We start from the raw sequence: 11,849 nt of genomic DNA, 5'->3' as shown, positions 1-11,849 counted from the left end.
AATAGCATCAAACTTCTTCAAGGTCCTTGGGAGCCCAATTACGAAGTCCATGGTTATACGCTCCCATTTCTACTCCGGAATCTCAAGCTCTGAAGAAGACCGCCCGACCTCTGATGTTCGTACTTCATCTGCTGACAATTTAGGCACCGAGCTACAATCCCCACTATATCTTTCTTCGTCCATATTGACCAATAGTGCTGCCTCAAGTCTTGATACATCTGTGCGGCACCCGGATGAATGGAATAACGCAAACTATGGGCCTCCTCAAAAATCAACTCACGTAACCCATCTACATTGGGCACACAAATCCGACCCTGCATCCGCAACACCCCATCATCCCCAATAAAAACCTCATTGGCATCAACGTGTTGAACCGTGTCCTTAAGGACAAACATATGGGGGTCGTCATACTGATGTGATCATATAAGGAAGATCGAGAAACCACACAAGCTAGAAACTGACTAGGGTCCGAAATATCTAACCTCACGAACTGATTGGCCAAGGACTGAACATCTGATGTAAGCGGTCTCTCACCAACCAGAATAAATGCAAGGCTACCCATGCTCACCGCCTTTCTACTCAAAGCATCGGCCACCACATTGGCTTTCCCGGGATGATACAAAATGATAATATCATAGTTCCTTTAGCATCTCTAACCATCTCCGCTTCTTCAAATTTAGATCTTTTTTCTTGAACAAGTGCTAAAGACTCCGATGATCCGTAAATACCTCACAAGACACGCCGTAGAGATAATGCATCCAAATATTCAATGCATGAACGATGGCTGCCAACTCTAAATCATGAAGGGGTAGTTCTTCTCATGAGGCTTCAATTGGCATGAAGCATAAGTAATCACTCTACCCTCCTGCATCAAGACACGCCCAATACCAATCCGAGATGCATCGCAATACATTGTATAAGAACCATGCTGAAGGCAAAATTAGAATTGGAGTTGTGGTCAAGGCAGTCTTGAGCTTCTGAAAGCTCTCCTCACACTCATCCGACCATCTGAATGGAGAACTCTTCTGGGTTAACCTGGTCAAAGGCACTGTAATAGATGAGAAACCCTCCACGAAGTGATGATAATATCCGGCCAAGCCGAGAAAACTCTGAATCTTAGTAGCTGAAGACGGTTTGGGCCAACTCTGAACTGCCTCTATATTCTTTGGATCAACCTTAATCCCCTCAATGAACACCACGTGCCCCAAGAACGCCACTGAACTGAGCCAGAGCTCTCACTTGGAAAACATGACATAAAGCTTCTCATCCCTCAACCTCTGTAGTACAATCCTCAGATGTTGTGCACGCTCCTCCTAGCTACGTGAGTACACCAGGATATCATCAACGAATACTATGACAAACAAATCAAGATATGGCTGGAATATACTGTTCATCAGATGCATGAATTCTACTGGGGCATTGGTCAGCCCAAAAGATATCACAAGGAACTCATAGTGACCATAGCGGTTCCTGAATGTCGTCTTCAGAATATCCGAGTCCCAAATCTTCAACTAGTGATACTCCAACCTCAAATCAATCTTAGAGAATACTCTAGCATCCTGAAGCTGGTTAAATAAGCCATCAATACGGGGTAAAGGATATTTGTTCTTAATTGTAACTTTGTTGAACTGCCTATAGTCGATGCACATCCGCGTAACACCATCCTTCTTCTTCAAGAACAGAACCGGTGCACCTAAAGGCGACACACTAGGCCTAATGAACCCCTTATCAAGAAGTTATTGAAGCTGATCTTTCAATTCTTTCAACTCTGCTAGTGCCATACGATACGGAGGAATAGAAATGGGTTGAGTTCCCGGCACTAGGTCAATACCAAAATAAATATCCATGTCAGGTGGCATGCCCAGCAAGTCTACAGGAAGCACATCCAGAAAGTCTCGCACTACCGGAATAGAGTCAATAGTAGGAGTATCAGCACCAACATCCCTCAAAAAGGAAAATATGACAAACACCCATTCCCAACCATCTGTTGGGCCTTCAGATATGAAATCACCCTACTGGGGACATAGCTTAGAGAACCTCTCCACTCGATCCTAAACAATCTCGGCATTGCCAACGTCACGGTCTTAGCGTGACAATCCAGAATGGCATGACATGGGGACAACCAATCCATGCCCAGAATCACGACAAAATCAACCATATTAGGCAATAAGAGATCAACTCTAGTCTCAAATCCCCCAATGGTCACCACATACGACCGATACACATAGGCCACAACAATATAATCACCCACTGCCATAGATACATGAATAGGTGAAACTAAGGACTCACGCGACATATCCAGATTATGAGCAAAATATGATGATACATACGAATAAGTGGAACCAGGGTCAAATAATATAGAAGCATACATGTGACATACTGAAACAATACCTATGATCACTACGTTAAAAGCAACGGCCTTTGGCCTGGCAGGGAAAGCATAGCATCCAGCCTAACCGCCACCTTATCGGCCTCCCCCTCTAGGGCGACCTCTAACTGCCTGAGCCCCACCCCTAGCTGGTTGTGCGGGTGGTGAAGTAACTGGTGTGGAAGTCACAGGCTGACCCCTCTGCTGAACTGGCCCACCAAAGTAATGGGGACACTACCTCCATACATATAAAAACTCCCCGCACTCGAAGAAACTTCCCGATTATGGTGGAGACTAAATTGGAGCTCGAGAGCCAAAATAGCTGCTAGAAGGACCTGGTACAGATGAACCCTGAACTGATGGAGCACGAGCTAAACTTTGAGCTAGGAGGGCACAGAGAGATGACTGACCCAAACGAGAACAATATGAACCATGGCTAGCTGATGCACCATAATGAACCAGCCGAGTCATCTGAGTGGGCCTATAAGGACGCCCCATATTATGGTGGAACTGCCCTCCAAAATAAACACCGCTGAAACCACCCGCACCACGACGCCTCTTGGCCTCCCTGTCCTCAAACTCCTAACTACGGACCTACTTTAGCCACCAACCAATATCAACCACCTCGTCGAAACTAGCATCTGATGTAATCTCCCGAGTCATGACAAAGTGCAGTCCATAGTTGAGGCTATCAATGAACCTCCTAATCATCTTCCTCTCAGTGGGAACCAACCAGATCGCGTGACGGGCTAACTCTAAAAATTGCATCTCATACTGGGTCACGGACATGCCCAAACTGCCTATGTAACTCCTCCCTGCGGGTCTGTGGAACAAACTTCTCCAAGAAGAGAACGAAGAACTCGTGCCACATACGTGGTGCAGCACCGGCTAGCCTACTCGACTCATAGGCCTCCCATCATCTGAAGGCTGCCCCCGACAGCTGAAAAGTAGTAAATGAGACTCCACTAGTCTCTATAATACCCGTCATACGAAGAACCGCTGGCACTTATCTAAGAAGTCCTGAGCATCTTCTGACTGAACCCCACTGAATGATTAAGGCTTGAGCCTCCCAAACCTCTCTAGTCTCTTCTACTCCTCCTCACTCATAGAACCCACTTGGGCCTGGGCAACTACAACCGGTTGGGCTAGTAGTACCCCCGGTATTTGAAGTCCCTAAACCACCTGCTCTAGAGTACAGGCGGCTGGAGTCTGAGCACCTCCCCCGGCTGAGAAGTGGCTAGTGCGGCCGAAATTGAAACCGCATGTGCAAGGCTAGTGTATACAGTCAATATCTAGGCTAGAGCCTCTTGAAGGCATGGAATCACAATGGGAACAGCTGGTGCCTGAGCTGGTCCTACCGGCTCAACCACATCTGGAATCTGCTCTTGAGCTAGAGCAATTGGTGGGTCTACAGGTGCTGCTCTAGCTGTTGTACGAGCTGCACCTCGGCCTCTACCACGGCCTCGATATCTCGCGGCCCTAGCTGATGCAACTGGTGGTCATCCGCCCGATACGGTAGCACGTGTCCTCGCCATCTGTTAGAGTATAAAATAATAGAAGTTTAGTTTTCGGAATCATCAAATCCGCACGACAAGAATACAAGAAAGTGATGTTTTCCTAAGGGTTCAGTAGCCTCTCGAAGATAAGTACCGACGTCTCCATACCAATCCGCAAGACTCTACTAAACCTGCTCATGACTCATGAGACCTAAGTAACCTAGGCTTTGATACCAACTTTTCACGACCCAAAATCTCACATGTCATGATGGTGCCTATCGTAATACTAGGCAAGCCGATAATCATAAATAACCACGCATCTTTTAGTTGAAAACATAATGAAATAAGCTTAATAGTTAAAATCTCATAAATAACTGATAAGAAAATACCGCGACTCAATACAAAATCCCCCAAAATCCAGGTGTAACAGAGTACATGAGCATCTAAATGACAATAGAGTCTGACTGCTAAAACAACTTTCTAGGAAGATAGAACAGTGCACATAAACTAAAAAGAAGGAGAGTCGAGTTCTGTGGATGCCAAGGAAGCTACCTCAATAGTCTCCAAATGGATGAAGCTCCAATCGAAGTACCTAGATCTGCACGCGAAGTGCAGAGTATAGTATGAGTACAACTGAACCAATGTACTCAATAAGTAACAAGACTAACCTTGGGCTGAAAGTAGTGACAAGCTCAGACAGATACAGTCCAAATCCAGATTATAACAATACATAAATGTAGACATGCTTTCAATATTAACAGTTTAAGTTCAACGCGGATAAAAATATGCCAAGTGTGACTGATATGAGTAATGTTACATCTCTATATCTACATGTCAATTATGCATGCCAACAACAATGCAACACAGTGATAAAGTTAGATACATACTCTCGGAGTATTCAATCTCACTCAGCACGCTTAATCACTCAATACTCCCAGTCACTTAGTACTCCCAATCTCTCAGCGCTCTCAATCACTCGACACTCGCACTCAGTAGGTACATGTGCTCACAACAGGTATGTCAGACTTCGAAGGGGCGGATCCTGTCCAAGCGCTAATATAAGCCAATCATGGAATGAATCAATAAATCTTGTTGCGGCATGCAGTCCGATCCCATAAATATCACTCACAATCAAGCCTTCGGCCTTATTCAGTCATCAATATCTCCAGTCTCTCAAGCTCACAAATCTCATGACAATCAGCCCAAACAATGATAATGTGATGTAACAATAAATAGCAATAGAGGCTGAGTTATGATATGAAAATGATAAATGTGACTGAGTACATAATTGCAATTTAAACAAATAATCCAACATCAAAAGTGACCTCCGCGGGTCCCAACAGAACAAGCATATAGTCTAAGCATGATTTCTAGCATGGATTGTAGCTCAATTACTCTAACAAGTAGGAGTTTCATGGATAGCAACAAGGTTTGATAACTATACAGTACCATGGAATCAACCGAGTCACAATTACTATGGTGCATGCCCACACGCCCATCAGCTAGCATGTGCGTCACATCAAAACCAACCACATAACACATATTTAAGAGATTCATACCCTTAGAACCAATTTTAGAAGTGTTACTTACTTCAACCCGCGCAAATATCTACTCCAACAAGCCCTTGCCTTGTGAATCGTCCACCGAACGACTCGAATCTAGCCACAAACAATTAAATACAATCAACACGAGCTATAGGAATCAATTCCATATGATAAAGCTAGGTTCTTTAACAAAAGTCAAAAAGTCAACCATGGGCCCACATCTCGGAATCAGATAAAATTAACAAAATCCGAACATCTATTCAACAACGAGTCCAACCATACCAAAATTACTCAATTCCGATCTCAACTCGAGCTTCAAATCCTCAAATTATAGTTTATGAAGTTTCTACAATTTTCTCCAATTTTTCCAACTCAAAACACAAATTAAATAGTAAAAACAATGATAGATTCATATATATTAACCAAATCCGAGTTAGAATCACTTACCCCAATAAATTCCTTGAAAATTCCTCCAAGAATCGCCCCAATCCGAGCTCCCAAAGTCCAAATGTGAAATAATACTCTGACCCTTGTTTTTTAAATCTTATAATCTGCCCAGATGCTCCTCTTCGCAATCGCGGGAAATGCTTCGCGATCGCGAAATACAAAAATACAAGCTGCCAAAATAACCCTTCGCGATCGCATAACTCTAATCGCAAATGCATTGATTAACTCCCCCAAAGGTACGCGATCACGTAGAGCAACGCGCCTGACCTCCCAGGCCTCCTCTTCCTTCATCGCGAACGTACCGCGTTCATGTAGCACTGACTCCCCAAGCTTCGCGATCGCAGACCCAATCTCGCGAATGCATAATTCCCCAGTTTCCCAAACAACCCTTCGCGATCGCATACTTACACTCGCGATCGCGTATAAGGAAATCAGAAACAGTCATGACAACAATCCAATAAGTCCAAAAATGAGCCGAACATGATCTGAATCACACCCGAGGCCCCCGAGACCATATCCAAACATACCAACATATCCTAAAACATCATACAAACTCGCTTGAAGCCTCAAATCACATCAAACAACACTAATACCACGAATCGCACATCTATTCAAGCCTAATGAACTTATGAATGTCTAACTTCCGAAACTAATGCCGAAACATACCAAACCAACTCTGATTAACCTTAAATTTTTCACACAAGTCATAAATGACACAATTGACCTATTCCAACTTCATGAACAAAAATCCAAGTCCCATAACCTCAAAGTTAACTCTCGGTCAAACTTCTCAACTCTCCAAACTTCAACTTTTCCAATTTTCGCCAATTCAAGACGAAATCATCTACGTACCTCTAAATCAATATCCGGACACACTCCTAAGTTCAACATCACCATACACAGCTATCAGAACCATCAAAACTCTATTTCGGGGTCATTTACACATAAGTCAATATCAGTCAACTCTTTCAACTTACGCTTCCAACCTTGGGACTAAGTGTCCCAACTCATTCTGAAACATCCCCGGAACCAAACCAACCACTCCGACAAGTTGCATAAAAATAATTAAGCACAGAATAATCAATAAATGGGGGAACAGGACTATAATACTCAAAATGACCGGTCAAGTCGTTACACCGAATGAGCTCACCAATTTCGTTTTCGGCTGCATCGAGTCTTTATGAATAATCATCAAAATGCACTAAAAAGAAAAGAAAGTATGTATAATTTAAAACTAAAAATTAAAACTTGGATGAAATTTAATAAGTTTATGATGTATAGAATACCGTAACATTTGCCTTCCACTGCATTATCGCTAGACTGCATACTTTTTTCTATCTCAGCTTCATTCAATGGTGCAGCATCATTGGCGTTCCTTGGAGTATTCTGCGGAAGGATTTTCTCAACTCTATCTTCATGCAATGCAACATCATCAGAGAGTTTTTGAGTCGTATTAATTGAAGCACCACTGCTTTCAACTTCCACTGCATATTCATAGGGAGGAAAAATCAATGACATAAAAAAAATATATATATATATATATATAATAACATAGTACATATTTATACCTGTAGTGACAACTTCCTGTGTGTCTCCACCTAAAATTTCTTGGCAAATAGCTAATGCTTCCGCAAATGCATTGCCTTTTCTAATAGGAGTACCCACATCAAAACTCGATGCGTGTGTTCTTTAGTACCGATAGGTTCATCATCTGCACCCGTAAATGCATTGCCTTTTGCAATAGGAGTACCCATATCAAAACTCGGTACGTGTTCTTCGATACCGACAACTTCATCATCTTCACCTTTATTGCTTCCTAGATTCTCGATTGATAACTGTTCATCGTATCCAACAACTTTGCTCAATCTATCAACACTAGAACCTTTCGCTAGAAATTTCGCTTCAACAACTTGAACTTGCTCGAATACTTGAACTTGGCCTTCAACAACTGTTTGCTCACCTCTTGCATTTTCAGCTGGGACTTTATGCAGTCCATCATGAGATTGAGGATCGAAGGACTCATTCATCCTATCATATTGTCGATATTTCAAACAACTTTTCAAACTTCATATCTTTTCAAAAATCCTTCCTTTTGACTTTCCATCATCCCTTCCTTTTGACTTGTCAATAATCTCAAACAACTTTTCAAACTTTAGTGTACGAAGTCCTTCGCATCCTTCTTCATTTCGGTCTAGTAATAGCCGGCCCTTATTAATTTTCTAACCAAATATTCCGCCCCCGAATGGTTCCCTCAAGTGCCTTCGTGAACTTCTCTCAAGGCATATTCGGTATCTTCCGGCTCCAAGCACCTGGATAGTGGACCGTCGAACGTTCATCTGAACAATGTCCCTTTGACCAAGCTAAATCTGGCAGCCTTGGTGTGCAAAGCTCTCGATTCTTTGGGATCTGAGGGCAATTTTCCAGTCTTCAAGTAATCTATGTACTTGTTCCTCCAATCCCAAGTTAAACTCGTGGTATTTACTTCGGTGTGGTCTCTTCTATCACCGATTTCATGAGTTATATTACTGCTCTTGAGTTGAACTCATCGACATCGATCGATGACCCCAGGTTAGCTAGAGCATCGGCCTCACTGTTCTAATCTCGGGGTACGTGTTGCAAGGTCCATTCCTTGAATTGATACAACGTTATCTGTAATTTGTCTAAGTACCTTCGCATTTGTTCCTCTTTCACTTCGAACGTTCCATTGACTTGATTTACCACAAGGAGAGAGTAGCACTTAGCTTCGATCACCTCGACCCTAAGACTTTTACCCAGTTCGAGACATGCAATTATGGCCTTATACTGAGCCTCATTGTTAGTCAATTTCACAATTCTAATAGACTACCTAACTATATTCCCTGTAGATGGTTTTAACATGATGCCGAGCCCTGACCCGTATACGTTCGAGGCACCGTCCATATAAAGGGTCCAAATTCCCGAGGTAGTCCCCTAGGTCAACAATAATTCCCTTTCGACTTCGGGTATTAAGGCCGGCGTAAAGTCGGGCACGAATTCTACCAAAATTTTGAGATTTTATGGTTGTTAAGGATCGATATTCAATATCGTACCCACTAATTTGGATGGCCCATTTGGCCAGCCGGCCCGAGAGTTTGTGTTTTTGCATGATGTTCCTCAGTGGGTAAGAGGTTACAACACATATGGGTGGCTTTGAAAGTATGGTTTTAACTTTCTAGAGGCGCTTAGCAAAGCGAGCGCCAATTTTTCCAGGTGAGGATACCTTCCTCTTCTCGAACTAATACTCCACTTACCGCCACCTCGGAAACCGCCAAGTAAAGGTACAACTGTTCGTCCACCTTCGGAGTGTGCAGCAGGGGCTGACTTGATAGGTACCGTTTGAGTTCTTCCGAAGCCTTTTGTCCACCACGGTGATGTCTTCTATGGCTTTGATTTTTTCGGGATTGATCTTAATTCCTTGATTGGACACCATGAATCCAAGGAACTTCCCGGATCCGACACCGAATGCGTATTTCTTCGAGTTCAGCTTCATATTGTATCTCTTCAATATGTCGAAGGTTTCCTGCAAATGTTTCAAATGGTCCTTTGCTCGCAGGGACTTAACTAACATGTCGTCAATATAAACTTTCATTGATTTTCCTATTTGTTCTTCAAACATTCGGTTTACTAGGCGTTGATAGATGGCACCGGCGTTCTTTAACCCGAATGGCATTACGTTATAACAATAAGTGCCAAATTTAGTGATAAAAGAAGTCTTTTCTTGATCGCCCATGTCCATCCGAATTTAGTTATACCTTGAATAGGAATCGATAAAGTTGAGTATCTCATGCCCAGTTGTCGCGTCGATCATACGATCGATATTAGGCAAAGGAAAAGAGTCCTTAGGGCAGGCCTTATTCAAGTCTTTGTAATCTACACACATTCTTAGCTTATTTCCCTTTTTAGGCACTACCACTACGTTAGCTAACCAGTACGGATACTTAACTTCCCGAATGGACGTTATTTTAAGGAGTTTCGATACCTCGTCCTTGATGAATGCATGTTTGACCTCGGACTGAGGTCTCTTCTTTTGTTTAATCGAATGGAACTTAGGGTCCAAACTCAGCTTATGAGTGGTTACCTATGGCGGTATCCCCGTCATGTCAAGATGAGACCAAGCCAAACAAGCTACGTTAGCTTTAAGTAAATTAATGAGTTATTTCCTGAGCTTAGGGGCTAACCCCGTGCCCAGGTATATCTTTTGATCCGGCAGGTGTTCGATCAATGTGACTTTATCCAACTCTTCGACCATAGATTTTGTGGCGTCAGTATCATCAGAAACTATGAATGACCTCGCAACTCTGTATTCGTCCTCCTCGTCGACTCTTCGTTCCTTCGGTCCGACAGGGACCGGTGTTAGTTGTTGCTATTTAACTTTGGCTTTTCTAGTCGGCTTCATGTTCCTTAATGTCGAGACAGCGGGCACCAGGAGTACTTCATTGACTACGAACATCTCCTTTGTAACTGGTTGTTCTCTATATACCGTCTTGATTCCTCTAGGTGTAGGGAATTTTAGCGCCTAGATCAAGGTCGGAGGTACCGCCCTCATGTTGTGAATCCATGGTCTTCCGAATAGAGCATTATATCTCATGTCCCCTTCGATCACATAGAACTTTATTTCCTGGATGGTCCTGGCGGTATTCACTGGTAGGGTTATCTCCCCTTTGGTGGTTTCGCATGCCATGTTAAATCCATTTAAAATCGGGACTGCTAGTACTAATTGATCTTGTAGCCCAAATTGCTCTACGAAACTCGATCTGATGATGTTGGCCGAGCTACCTGGATCAATCAATACACAATTAACTCGAGATTTATTGATAAGTATAGATATTACCAGTGCATCATTATGAGGTTGTATGATGCCCTCGGCATCCTTGTCAATGAACGAAATGGTTCCCTCCGGGATATAATATCGAGTGCGTTTTTCCCTCGTGATAGATACTTTAGTGAGTTTTTCCTGCGGCCCTTGAAGGGCATCAACCCCTCCAATGATCATGTTAATGATATGTTGAGGTTCCTCTTGTTCGGTCTGTTTGTTGGCATCCCTGTTTCTGAAGTTATTTTTGGCTCGATCACTCGGTAATTCTTGTAGGTGCCCGTTATTAAAAAATCGGGAAACTTCTTCTCTCAATTGTCGGCAATCCTCAGTCATGTAGTCATGAGTGCCATGATACTTACACATCAAGTTAGGATCTCTTTGGGTAGGGTCGGACTACAATGGTCGAGGCCACTTGGTGTCCTTGATGCGCCCGAGGGCTGATATGATATTGGCGGCGTTGACGTTGAAGTTATACTCCGACAACCTTGGTGCTTCCCGGGCCCCCAGTGGCCTGTTGAAACCATGTTTGCTCATCAGACCTCGGCTATTGGGCCCTCGATCGCTTCTATTTTCGTTCCTCGTAGGGTGACGCTCTGACCCGTTTTTCCTTCGATCTCCGTTGTATGGTTGATACCGGTCTCGGATCGATACTCGTTCATGATCGACGATTCTCTTAGACATGTCGTTGGTTCTAACGGGATAAACGAACCCAGAAGGGGCTCCGAGTTGGTCATCTTCGACTCTGATTTTTGACTGGTGTCTATTGTGGACGTCGGCCCAGTTACCGCAGGATACTCTACCAAAAAATAGTTTAGCTGTTGCGAAGCCAAGGATATCCGGGGTTAAGTCCTTGAGTGAATGCCCGAACGGCCCAATCATCGACAACCGGAAGTAGGTCTATCCGTTCCATATAGAATCTTGACACGAACTCCCTGAGCATCTCGTTATCTCTTTGTTTAACTTTGAAAACGTCTGATTTTTTGGTTTCAACCTTGATGGCACCAGCATGTGCCTACAAAAAAGCATCTGCAATCATAGAAAATGAATCAATAGAATTTGGGGGTAAGTTGTGATACCATATCATTGCTCCTTTTGACAGAGTTTCCCCGAACTTCTTTAGCAAATCTGACTCGATTTCGTCATCTTCCAAGTCGTTTCCC

Source organism: Nicotiana tabacum, chromosome 17 (genome assembly GCF_000715075.1).
Source record: "Nicotiana tabacum cultivar K326 chromosome 17, ASM71507v2, whole genome shotgun sequence".
Taxonomy (NCBI): domain Eukaryota; kingdom Viridiplantae; phylum Streptophyta; class Magnoliopsida; order Solanales; family Solanaceae; genus Nicotiana; species Nicotiana tabacum.
Note: the sequence above shows the minus strand (reverse complement) of the source record.